Source organism: Phalacrocorax carbo, chromosome 2 (assembly GCF_963921805.1).
Source record: "Phalacrocorax carbo chromosome 2, bPhaCar2.1, whole genome shotgun sequence".
NCBI lineage: Eukaryota > Metazoa > Chordata > Aves > Suliformes > Phalacrocoracidae > Phalacrocorax > Phalacrocorax carbo.
In genome coordinates this window covers 46,486,385-46,500,288 of record NC_087514.1, presented here as the reverse complement: position 1 = coordinate 46,500,288, position 13,904 = coordinate 46,486,385, and the positions used below count along the sequence as shown (strand labels likewise).

General features: G+C 37.6%; 4 non-coding genes across 4 annotated transcripts; 1 reads left to right on the top strand and 3 right to left on the bottom strand.

Annotated features, from left to right (window-relative positions):
- Positions 1-3,882: 3,882 nt before the first annotated feature.
- On the bottom strand, positions 3,883-3,955 carry TRNAA-AGC (transfer RNA alanine (anticodon AGC)). The gene has a single exon. It is a non-coding gene; the product is annotated as a tRNA-Ala (tRNA).
- Positions 3,956-4,480: 525 nt separating this feature from the next.
- TRNAA-AGC (transfer RNA alanine (anticodon AGC)) lies at positions 4,481-4,553 on the bottom strand. Its single transcript has one exon. It is a non-coding gene; the product is annotated as a tRNA-Ala (tRNA).
- A 2,203-nt stretch (positions 4,554-6,756) lies between these two features.
- Positions 6,757-6,829, top strand: TRNAA-AGC (transfer RNA alanine (anticodon AGC)). Its single transcript has one exon. It is a non-coding gene; the product is annotated as a tRNA-Ala (tRNA).
- An 872-nt stretch (positions 6,830-7,701) lies between these two features.
- TRNAA-AGC (transfer RNA alanine (anticodon AGC)) lies at positions 7,702-7,774 on the bottom strand. Its single transcript has one exon. It is a non-coding gene; the product is annotated as a tRNA-Ala (tRNA).
- Between the last annotated feature and the right edge of the window lie 6,130 nt (positions 7,775-13,904).

Here is a 13,904-nt window from a genome sequence, read left to right as displayed (position 1 = left end):
ACATCTAGTCTTGCAAAAATACATGCATAGTTTACTTAAAGCATGGGATTCATCATCTGTGAGGTAAACTGACAGTCAATATAGAGGCTGTCGACCAATTCTCAGAAAAATATGAAAAAATATTTTTGAAGTCAAAACCTGAGGAGAAGACCTACTGATTATATAATTACCTGATTAACTGATTATATAATTTCTAGAACCCTAAAACATTCTCTCTCACTGCCCTATATTTTGACTGCAGAGAAAACATTAACTTGGTTGCTTCAGTGACCCCTGATCATGTCCCACCTCTCAACTGGATAGGGTAGGAATAGGTTTGGACTGCTTTTGCCTAAATTTGACCCCCTTTTCTAATGAAGCATAGAGTTTCCAGTTACCATATTTTGTGAGTGGAAATATTATCAGTGAACGACTGTAATGCCTGCATATTTTGTTTTGAAGATCTTGCTACATCTAGATGCAGGTTAAATTGTTTCTTTTATAGACATGATTAAAAACCCCACGTATTGTTAATGTGGCTTTGTGGTCCAACTATCTCTTAACCATTATCATACAAATTGTTTTTTCTAGTATGAACCAGGCTTTTACTAGCACAACTTACCGACCAACTTGGATCAAATTTGCTATGCGTCTAGTTAAGAATCCTTTGTTAGTCTTAACCAAACATCAAATGCTTCAGACGAAATACAAGAAAATTCATAAGGTTTCCTCTAGTAATTAAAAACTTCCCTTGCCCTGAAGCAAGAGTGATACAGTCTTTCCTAACCTTTTTTATTGAAAACTACTAGGTACAATAATATGTAGACTCCTAAAAATACAATAACTACATGTAAGAAAGCTACTAAACCTTCTTATGTGGAAGATGATACTCTCTATTATATCTCTGATGACCTCTAAAAGAAATGTTAGGAAGTAGAGGAGCTTTTGACCCTTCCTTGGTTTTAAGCGGTTAACTTTATTACAGTCCTGGTGCAAGTTTTATTGTGACTCGTAAGCTGTTACCTGTCTAATCCTTAAAGATATGAAAAAGCTGAAAACATTAAGTCATCAACAGTTTTGAACACCTCTGACATCAAAAAGAAAAACTTACAAACTGGCTGTTCTTAGAATTTTGTTTTCTTGTCATAGTCTTCCATACTGCCCAATGCTGTAGTACTCAAGTGTCATTTCCTTCCCTGGTCCCCAAAAGAAGTAACCACAACAGGCCCCTCCAGAGTTTGTAATTTCTCACCCAGTGAAGAAATGGTTGGCACAAGCTTACTGAGTCAGGAGCCAGGGAAGATTTACTTCCTGGTTCTAGTTCTTAGTCAGGAGCACCTTCCCATTGCCAATCTTTTCCAGTGGCACCAGATGCAGACTTGAACCAGGAGAATGCAAACACCGTTCTGGAACATAACTGCACCCACAATTTAAAGCCAGAGACAATTGAGCCTAAGTACCCAGGCACACAATGCTGTCTGAGCGAGCTCAGTTTCCACCCTCGAATATAGTAAGGCTAGTCTGGCTACCTGCATTGGTATTATGACCTTATCTCAGTTTTAGTCACATGGTATGTTACCTGTGCTTTTCAATACATGTACATTTGGTTGGGAAGATGAAGAAAGGGAGGCATCTCCATGATTCAGCAAGTTCTTAGCCCATCTTTCAGTATGCAAACAGCCATTCAAGCTCTTAAGCTTGTACTTAGTAACAATGAAGCTCTAAGGACATTATACAGGGAGAATTTTTTTCACTAATTGGGCATCTCCTTGCAGTATCTTTCTAGGTAAACAGTCTTGGCAACATCTGCTTGGTTGACAGTTCCACTCACGTTCCATCACTCTATAACAGCTACATACCAGGATCACAGAGTTCCTGTCACTTTTAAAAAATACTTGACTCTCCGACCCTTATTAGAAGAGTCAATCTTGATATTTACCTGATATATAAACACTTCAACTAAACTGAAATCAATATAAACAAATGATATTTACTTTGTACTCATTATGGGCCTCATCCAACTTCCCAGCAATACAGTAGCTAGCTGTAGAAATCCATCTAAATACTTCCTTATTGTTCTCAGCTTCCTCTCAACAACTGAAAAGAGCAGCCTGAGGCTGATCAGGAAGCTGAAGCAGGCTTAACACCATTTTAATTGCAAATGTGAGAATGATCCCAACAGGTAAGCTATTTCCCCTCGGATAAACCATAATGTTCCCAAGTATCTGGTACTGGTGATTTTTTAATGGCAAAATATCATGCTACATAGACCTTTCAGAGCTGTACAAAGCAGCACAACTGCTTTATATGGGCTATTTTATCTAAGTGCAACAAGCTGGTTAGAATCTTCACATAACCCTTTCGGCAGAACTTGGAAGATGGATGTTACTGAGAAATTTTCCAAACTCTGTACTTTGCCTTCACTTCATGAAGAGGGTGAAAAAATAATCAATCTATTCACTTATTTGAAGACATTTTGGAGTACTCAGTGGTCATACTAAAAGAAGGAAAAGTATTCTTTCTCTGGAAAGACTCATCATTAGATATTCCCGGGAGACAGACGTGTTAGTTATCTTTGTCCACACTCCTTACAACAGTTGATAAGAAATTACACATCAAAGATAATGATCAGGAATCATTTTTATGAGGCAGGTTCAGTAAAGGATGTTGGTGTGACAAGAACCCAGTGCCAACACAGCGTGCACTGAGAACAACCCTGCTCAAAATAAGCACATACACAGTATGTATAAGCACATCCCAGGTTGTCATCAGAAGGATGGCATTTAGTACGACCATTCTAGGCATCTTCTGTCTACTTACCACACTGAAAGTAGTTACTGAGCCTGGTACAAACTTTTTTTAGGTATGCCCAAGAGTTCAAAGGGAAGGTTAAGTTTTCAGCTTCTAAAGCATAAGGAGATACACCAAGAAGTGGAATAGTATCAGTGTTTTGCTGGTTCCATGCACATTTTCTTCCTCAGCTATGAACAGACAGAAGACGTGAGGACATCAGTAAGCCTTTTTTCCACACTGTAAAGAACTTAGTTAACATTGAAGAGACAGCAGGTTTAGCAGCACTGGTCACAAAGATCTAAAAAGCTGCACTTGCTGTGCAGCTGCTTCTAGAAGGGCCGGGGGAAATGCACCATAAAGAAACACACAATATCTGGACACAGATCAGAAGAAACTAGTAAGATGTTAAGGGAAGTCAGTGCATCAATTAGATGGTCGAGGTTATCTCTGAACCTCTAACACAAGCGTGGCAGTCATCAGCCTCTTAAAAGCAGCTCTGTGAAAACAAGTAGGAGAGAAGGCTAAGGAGCTCAGTTATAACCTGCACACAGGCCATAGCCAAAAGACACAGCAGCTCTAGTGTGTTTTCTAGAATACAGACTTGGGGGGAAGGAGGTGACAACTTTTATCCTTAAACTTGAATTGACCAATCCAGCTCGTACAACAGCTTCACAAAGATAGTAAATGAAAAGAAGGTCCTATATTTCTGGACAGGGACCAGAATGGGCAGTTGGGAAACAATAAGCATTCCTAAACTGCTATTTTCCACTGTCTGATCAAAATTGTCCTAGCTGGACAAGTGGAGAAAAGACACACTGATTCAGGTCTCTAACTGTCATTCATTCATCATTTTTCATAAAGCCTGGAAAAACATCATATTGCAGAATTATCTTTCGGAATTTGACTAAAACTGCCCAGGAAGAGTCAACAGCTACAACAGAGGATTGACATATGCAGTTATACAAGCCTGATTTGGGGAGGGAGAGGGAGGGAAGCAGGCAATCAGTTTCGCCCCAGTTAAAACAAAATTAACTTTTGACCAAAATAGTTTCATATTTTCTTTTGGTAGTTTCTACTTATAGCTATAACAATTCCTGTTTAAGAAAACACTGGAGAATGCGGGCATCGATCCCGCTACCTCTCGCATGCTAAGCGAGCGCTCTACCATTTGAGCTAATTCCCCCTCCCCTTATTGTTTACATGGATTGCAAAACTCTCACCTTCAAGGTGGATTTAAAATGCAGCCCCATACATGCAACAGAGTTTTCTCTTCCACAGGCCTATCTATTCACAAATTAAACCTCATTCAGCTGCAATTCCAGAACAGGTGTCAAATGAATTTGTAATAGTTCATTTCGCATTTCCAAATGAAGTAGTAAGAAACAAGACAAACCAGACAAGACATGTTTTCTAGGTGTATAAAATAATAATAAAAAAGGTTTATTACTTGTAATTCCTGAGAGGAAGTACTTTCTGACGTTTGGTTTTCTCCCTATAAAAGTCAGTTTCTATTTGTTTTGGTTTTGTTTGTTTTTTTTAAAATATGAGTAATTAATTTATTCTAGTCGAACAGATGGCAGCATTTAAGAAATGAACTATGTACACCTAAAATCCACGAGCTTATTTCACTTCAAAATTCAAGTTCAACACCTGAAAACATTTTTCGTAGTTAACTGGTTTTTCTCCCACCACAAATAAAACATGACAGTGGAGAATGCGGGCATCGATCCCGCTACCTCTCGCATGCTAAGCGAGCGCTCTACCATTTGAGCTAATTCCCCCCACCATATTCTAATTTATCCTGTAACCATAGATTTTAATAAACACAAATGCAAACTGCCTTCCTACTACTGATTCTGCTGCTTTATCAAGGGCAGTAACCCCACAGCAGCTGTTCAGAACACTTGTGAGCATTTGACCTTGAGCTTGTCATCTTGGACAAAAATAATAGACAAACTCCCCGAGTGACGTGATAAGGCACTTCACATTAACTTGCACGACAAACTCATGACCTGCAGCCTTTCAATGCCACCCAACTCGCCCTAGATTTATCCTTCTATGAAGGGGGCAGCTGCTGCTTCTGTGTTGAGGGCTATCACATCACAGACAATGCCGTGGAGCAGCTTGAAGGTAACACAAAACTCACATTTGCCCTGACATCCCCTAAGAAGTCCATCTTAGAAAGCAAACATCAAACCTGATTAAATTAGCTGATATCGGTTCACATCAGTGTGGCCAGAGAGATGTATCGAAGTGATCTGTGTTAAATGGAAGTATGTGGATACAAAGCCTTCACTGCTGAAATACCCTAGAGAAATGAAACATGGAATTAAGGAGGTCAGGTTATTTTCAGCCATGTAGGTAAGGAAGTTCTCCCAATCAGGTGGAGAAATTAAAAAGTTTTACTCACCATCTTACATGAAAACTTAGCAATCACAATAAATTCAAGATCACAAAGCAATGGGCTGCCAATTATATGAAATACACATTTTAGTCACTAAAAATAGTACTATTGCAGAGGTCTTTCTTCACCCTTATCTGACTTCAGCATCAAATAAACTATTTACATGTGAGCTGAACTGTCCAAGCTTTAGGCTTTTCAGTAGCAGCAGAGTGATATTTGGGGGTGAAAAATAGGGAGAGTCTGCCATTTTCACACAACTCAGATTGCACAGGGTAGGTAAATAATACTGTACATAGAGCTGAACCTTGTGAAGTACAATATGGGAAGGACCACAGCTGCAGATGTGCAGTGGGCCATCGCTGAGCCTAAGACAGGTGCCTGTGAGAAGGACTGAAACCACTTTTGTGTATTTGTTTTTCCCCTCCAGTTTACTCCAGAGAGGTAGACAAAGTCAGTTAAAATATATTGCAAGAAACAGTAAGAACAAATCTTTATTTATTGTTGTGCAGAGATTGAGGTAAGACAGGAGAATATTTAAATTCTAGGAGAATATCTGCAGTGACACTGCAGTTTTAGTTCCACATCTTGAATCTGGATTGTGCCAGATTTGAGTACTACCTTACTTTAGACAAATTGTAATGGCCTGATGCTTACATTTGTAATTTATTTTCTTCTTACTAGGTGCTGTCATCCAGTAAGTTAATCCATTAGAGAAAAACCACTGGCACATGTATTGTTGGATTACTGTACATGTTTTACTTTACTAGGAGAACTTACTTTTCTGAATTTAAAAAATCATGTTAGAACTCTTCCATTATATCACTTTCTTTGTCTTTGTTGTTTAATAGTATCTCAGTGCAACCACTCTCACTGTAAACTACATTTTTGTTCTTTAAATCCAGAAAGCATTCCTTGATTTAATACCCTGTGAAGAGAGCTTTGCCAATGCACTTCTTGCTGCCAAGTCAGTTAGTATGCCTACACTTTTTATATTTCCGAAGTGGTTTTAGTAACCCCATATATTTAAGATGCAATATTAACTGAATCATCAAATTCAATAAAAAAAGGCAGATGTACCTAGAATATAACTTAGGAAGATACAACTGAATACTTCCTCTCCACCAACTATGATAAATACGAACTTCTAAACCATTATATATACCATTTACATACAGCTAATTGGAAAATAAAGTTGGAAAATAAAATAAAAGGCCTTGAAAGATAAGGTGAAGAAAAATCTCATTGCCCTTCAGTGACTTCTAATAGTACACTTTCTAGATTTACAAGTCTTTTGGTATCTATATTGTAAAAGAGGTAAAAAAAATAGTTCTCTCTCCTTCCTGAATAAACACTGGTGGAGGCTTTCTTCAGGAAAGCAAGTATTGTTTTATCAACACAGCAGGAAAATGCTTCAGTATGACTACTTCTCATGTCAAGTGAGTATTCCGATTTTTACAATACCAGGCTTCCCACATAAATACAGTGATAAATAAGCAGATTGACACAACAAAGTAATTATACCTGAAGCAGCCAAGCTATGATTCAGCAGAAGTAAATCCGCCCTTCCCGCGGTCAAGCAAGGGGAATTAGCTCAAATGGTAGAGCGCTCGCTTAGCATGCGAGAGGTAGCGGGATCGATGCCCGCATTCTCCAGTGTTTTGCGAGACTGAAATCTACGGTAATATAACATTTTCTTCCATAAATTGTTCAGGTTTATGAAAGAAAATATATAGCTAGTAATAGATACCATTTCATACAGAAAATACAACAGGAAAAAAAAAATCTCAATTAGCAGACTACACTTGTGAACTCTCTGAAAAATGATGTCTTCACAAAAGCACCTGATCCTAATGTTCTTATTCTGTAATACAGGAAATATAATTCACTTCTGTCCGTTACCAGTGCATTCAATTTCAATGTGAGCATTTTTTAACAAGTTTTTAGTTATATAAAAAGTTATTGAAATTCTCTAAAATGTAAAAGTATGTAGTTGTCTACATAATCTACAGCTTACCATAGCTACTCCAGCTACTTTGCACCTGTTGTAGTTAGTATGGGTACAACACACTTGTACTTAACCTGAGCTTCAACTGACATTCAATCTCTCACAATTTCACACAGTTTCTTCCTCAACCCGATATAATTTACACTTTTAAAAAACGCTCAACTTAAATCGTTCATATTGTTCCTGTGCTTCTTAAAATTCATTAATTTTAATCCTTAAAAAATGGCTACAGAAAAAAGCATCTACATTTAAAAAAGAACCCCTCAACATAGGGCACTAAAATTGTATCACAGCCAAAAAGGCGAAGAAACAGCGGTATTTGTCAATGTGCTTCTGTTTCATTCTTTAAAACCCATCAATAGGAATTTGTTTCTTTTTTGTGCAGGCAGTTACCCTAATTTTAAGCAAAACAGAAGTTTACAAGCTGTTCTTTTCCAAAACAGCAAAAAAAAAATTACAACTGGTAACTGAAAAAAACGAAGTACAGTGGCAATAGAAAGTAACACTTGTAAGCAGCAAATGGAGAATGCGGGCATCGATCCCGCTACCTCTCGCATGCTAAGCGAGCGCTCTACCATTTGAGCTAATTCCCCGCAGTGGGAATAGCCTATTTACTGTCCCTTCCAACTTTCCTGTTTTGCACTGATAGAATAACTTTCTATAAATTATCTCCAAATTTGATCTGCTGTCTCAAGTACAAACAAAACCATCTACCAAAAATCAAATTGTTTTTCTACCCAAATACCACACTGGTAGCTGGGCAGCCAGACCCCACTGCTCAAGTTCTAATCCCCTACCGAAGTTTCTGGCAGACAATAACAACACAACTTTCCACTGAAATGCAGAAACAATTAGATTTTTCTTAAAGTACACTGCTTTTGACAGCCTTAGTGGGAATTTTGCGAAACATGAAATCTAGACTCCTTGATGTAACAGCACATGTTTTATTCAGCTGAGCTGCATCTGGATAACAGAAGGTCTGTGTTTCCAAGCAACTGTAGATTTATGTTCACACCAAACAATTATGACTGTTTAGAGAAATCTGGATATATTTAAAGATTATGTTTTTCTAAAACAGATTTTTCCTATTTATAATCCCTAGGTGGTCAGCTAAATGACGTTACTCATTTCCACATTTTACAATACAATAAATGTGACTGAATAGGTCAGTTCTTTCTGAGAGAAGAAGAGACATGAGAATTTCTCTCAAATTCTTCCAGTTCTTTCTCTTGTGGCAATGGAGTTCTGGGCCCAAGTTAAACAGAGGGCAAATGGAACAATGGGAAACAAAGTAATAATTCACATTATCTATCTATATCTCTCAGGAATTTTTAAGGCATGACTACATCACCAGACATACATGCACACTCACACATACATATAAAATTAAGAATACATGATTAAAATGTAAAAAAAGAAATCGTGGCTATAATGAAATACCAGTGAAAATTTTGTCCAGTGGTTTGGTTTCAGCTCTGCAAGATCAGAGTCAGAAAACACAAAGTTGGGTCTCCAATGTTTCCGGTTATTTGAAGTTATGTACTAGAGTAGTTTCTCCCTTAAAGCTTCTCCCTTTGAAAGTGGCTATGATTTCACACTATCATAAAACAGAAGTAAAGCAAGCAAAAGAGATCCACTTTGCTAGAACTGGAACATGCACATTTGTTGACCTAATGTGACTGACATATCACAACAATCAAGTTAGTTTCTTACTTCCTCAATCTCTATATATTGCCATTTACCTTGGAGGATCAAAGCCATACCCAGCCATATTTACATTTGTGCAGATAGTTGCTGATTCAGAGTGCTGGAAACAATCATAATTTGTATGTGTTACTAATCAGCGGTCAACTAACTGTTCATTAGTCAGAAAATAACACTGAAATGGATAAAAAGACTAAATAGTAGGCAGTAATGGAAAGATAGGCAACTGACTGTTAAAACCCAAAGAAAAGCAACTGTGAGGATTCATGTTTCTTTTCCTTGTAAAAAGAAGGGGAGTTGGAATGAACCCTTCAGAAATCTTTTCATAGTCTGGGCCTTTCTTTTGCTTTGATTCGGGGGGGTGGGGGGGGGGGGGGGGTGGGGCCGGGGGGAAGCTAGAGAGAACTGTGAACTTTTATTTAATATTGTAAATGTAGTACATCTTTGCCTTTCTGGAAAAAAGACTATCTGAAATTAAATTTATTTAACAACTTTAAAAACAACTCTCTTGCAGTTTCTGTCTTGACGAATCACACTGACATATAAAGAGCTGTCAGTACTCTCTTCTCCGAGGACTCAGTGATTTCAGGAAGTGCAATAACCGAATTGCAGTCTTTGCAGGACACCTAGGTTAATGCCTGAATAATATATATTTGGTTTTTTATAACTTGAACTATTTGTGATAATGAAATAAACCAGAGTATCAAGTTCTAGAAGATTTTGCCAAGCCTGATACTTTAAAAAATACATCCTAAGTCATCTTATGTATATACAGTTATTGCCATGCCATATATAATTCAACAAGAATTCCTGTGGAAGTCATCTGCAGTCAACAACTCATTACTTAGCCATACCTAAAAGTTACAGGTTCAGACACAGTGGAGGTTTATTAGACAGTATCAAATCCCTCAAAGTCAACCTATATGTAATCACGCTTTAAAGATATTTGACCATCCTAACTTTAAGACAGAGACAACTATTTGCATGGCATTTCCTCCAAACTCTCTCACTTGTTCAACCCTGAGAATTAAGTTTTTGCCATTCTGCTCTTCCAACTTAGATCTGATTTTCAAATGCATTACTCAAACTTTTTTTTTTTTTTGTTCTGGAAGATTCCAGAGAGCATAGTATTGTGACATTAGGACTAGCAGAATCTCAAAAATGGAAAAAAAGGTGTTAGCAGAAAAACATTTAAAGCAGAACATCTCAAGTTTACACTTGTACATGCATCAATGGTTTTGCTACTGTAGAAAGTTCTAACTGTAGAAAGAGTAGGGATACTCTGTGAAGAGACTTCTGGCTTTCTAATGCAACACCACTCCCTCATTACTTTTCTAGCAAGTTCGATTCACAGAATAAGACAATTTCTGAATGACTGTGGTTTTTGTCTGAACCTTTGGCTTTCTTGTCCATCATTCTTTAGCAATCCGAGTCCCTTCCTTCTTTTTCCTTTGCCCATTATGGTATCTGTAATTTCTGAACACCATGTGCATAGAACACTTCAAAGTTGACAACAGATTTTAGGAACCTCACATGGCACCACATGGCTCAGAATATGCAGTGCTTCAAAAGACAACACAGAAAACCTCTCAACAACTTAACTAAGGGAAGCTCAACTAGGCTTGCAGTTGCAAATTCACTTTTAAGATAAAACAGCAGCAGCAGTTTAGAGCAACTCCACCTTTTCTTTTTTTAATCCAAAGATACTCTGGGAATATTATTATTTCAGGAATAGTAAAACAATTATCATAACAAAAAGAACAGAGAACAGAATCTTCTACAGATGGTGGGAGAACCAAAGATGTGAAGAAGCAGCAGCAAGACACTAATTATCATTGACCAGAGAAAGAAGAGATACAATTTACAAGCTAGCACTACCATTAGCTATAAATTGCTAATGCTAACCTCGCTTTCTGAAATTGTCAAATGCTGCTGCAGCATCCGAGATGCAACTCCCTGATGAGGACCACTGGTCTAACCCTAAATTCCCACACCAAAAGTCCCGTACACACTCTTCCATTAACAAACTCCAGTATCTTGTTACCTGCTCCCTCCCTCTGAAACAGCTGCCTTTGGGAAAAAATGTTTCCCCTCTCATATTAAAACCTAATCAATGTGGAAAGAAGCATCTGAAATTAATTTGCAGAAGATAATTAAGTTCTTACAGCTGGAATTAATCTGCAGATACCATAGACATTTCAGCAACTAGCCTGCCAACTGAAAGCCCGGCTAGCTGGCAAAGTAAGTATGCTTGCTGCTACTTCTACTCTGTGCTATCTTCACATGACCAGTTGGATCTTTGCACCAAAACCTCTGAAACATCCAGAAGTTCATTTGCTTAGTCATATAATAACTAGAAACACAGCACTTTGTTATGATGTAAACATTCCAGAGCACCAGAGTGACTAAATCCCACTTTTAAAAGTGACTCAGAGTTATGCCACAGTTGAGGCACTATGCATTTCAGTACATACAGAGACAAACTACCTTTACAGGAATTGGCTTGATTACTAAATATTCCACTCAACATTTTATCTTGTTTTGGCCAGAATGCCTTCTGCTCTCTATGACTGACAAAAATAGGTGATCTAAAAATCACTCACAGATGAAAAGCATGATTTTCCTCCTAACAGGAATACTTTACTCTAAGCTTTGTATTTCAAAGCAATTAAACCCGCCCCCCCCCCCCCCCCAAAAAAAAAAAAAATGTTACAAGCCAACTGTAACACTTTCAGATCTTCATTTGTGCTTGGCTATTGGTTTTTTCCCCCTAGTATTCTTTCAGAATACAAATCACCTAAGTCTTAAAAACACCTATGTTGTAAAATAAGCAGGCAAACCCCTTCTAATTGTGTTTGCATTTGGCTTGTATGAACACAGCCCAGGCCGGAACAGGATTTCATCATGCCAGCTTTTGAATGGTACAGCACATCTACAGGCCTTAATTATGAGAAGGCCCAAGCAGGCTGACAGCTGCACACAAACTGCCAAGTACTGCTGCCTATGAAATGTTTTAATTTGTTGCTAAGCTCTGGTAGTCTTAAGGCTTTAACACAGCAAGTAGGGCAAAATTTACTTAAAATAAAACGACACCCAGAACTAACTATAAATTAAGCAGTGATAAAATAACCTAAGGACAGCTGCAGTACATTCAGTTAATTCTTTTAAATAGCCCAACTTTCAAGTTGATAGATTTATCATTAAAATGAAACAAATACATCATCGGTTCTGCACAAAAAACTATTTAAAGCATTACAGAAAATGTGTTCTGGACCTCAGAAATAATTTTATGGAAAATCAGTATCAAAACATGGAACTTGGCAACAAAATCAACACCTTCCTTTGGGAAACACAGAACAAAAAAATGTAAGTCACACAAAAAGCCACACAGCAGGTCTGTCATGAGTTAGAAAAACTTCCTCCCAGAGCTTTATTTCTTGATGAAGATTTTATTCCTCACAAAATTTTGCCTCCATTTTACCGCCATTCATCATTTTGTACCCAAACCACAAGACGAAGACATGCTAAAAAAAACCCTAACAACAACAAAACACAATTAAAAAAACCCTAGAAAGATTTGCTACTTTTAGTAATATTTGCCACTGCTATTACTTTCAGGAGAATCAGCACAGTCCACCTAGGAGGTAATGTAGCAATACAAAATACTGTAATATTAATCAAAGAATCAGTGTTGGACAGAGCTTAGCCAGGCAACCTACGTAACTTCAGATAGCATTAGCAGCCACAACAGAAGCTTGCAAATGCCCAAATAATTAAATAAGCTGCTTTTGTAAGAAGTACAAAACCATAACGTTCTTTGAGTGTATTTATCGGATTGCCATTTAAGTTAACCTAGTGCTAAGGAGGCAGTGAGCTCAGATGGAGATCAGACAGATCCCAAAAAGTAGCATAAAAGGGTAGTCCGGACCACACAAAAATCACCATCATGATTTCAACCCATAACATCCCAAACTTGAGAGGAATGTTGGAAGTACTGAGCAAGACATCAGAATTATCATTCTCTTCCTCTAAAAGCATCAGAGGGTTTTAGATTTCTGTCTAAGGCTTCCAGATTGGGAAAGACTTCATTCTGTTTCCAGACAGGGAAACAGTAAGTCATATATTAACACGATTATGCATTTTGGTTCCTTTTTTAGGAAAATTACTATATTCACATCACAACTTCCTTCTCTGATTTTTTTGGAAGCCCTGACATCTCTACCAACTTCAAGAGGGTTTCAAAAGTTTCAGTATCATAGGGCTCATGTACAATGCCCTCCATGAACTAACATGGCCATACAGAAAAACTGTACTATTCATTTAACATACTATCCAACTTCAGATACCCATTCCAAACAAACAGTTTAATAATAGTCAAAAAAGATTGGTACAAAAGCAGTGAGATTGACTATGCCTGAATCCAAATGAATTTGCAACCTTTGTCTTCTGAATCACCACTGTAACAGTCCAAATTTTCTCCACATTCCCTGTAACTCCAGAAAGGAGAGAATGTGTGCTGGTTATGCCTTGAGCTCTGTGCAGGCCACCTGGCTAATCGTCTATCATTTAACAGGACACACAGTATTTTTCTCATGCTCCTTTAAAGGCTCTACAGAGCCATCTATTTCTACAAAACACTGGACAATTTCTTTATCTTTCAGCTTTTTATCCATCTTTCGCTTTTGGTGATGAAGATTTCTCTAGTTTAGAGGATGATGAAGATTCCTACATCCTGTAGATTTTACTAAGGTACAGAAATATCTACTCACTAAACAAGAACTTCTCCAGAATAACAGAGTAGTTTTAAGAACAATCACATCATCCAAACTAACAGAACAGGAAAAGACCTGAGGAACTGGTTATATAGAATGACCTGAAAAATGTTTGGCTGCAATGTTCAAACATTAGATGTTTAAGGTACACAGAACTCACTGAAATTCAGTGAGTGTTTAGCATCTGATTACTTAGGTCCACATGAAGATATGAGAGCTTGTCTTTTTTAATTTACACACCACCATA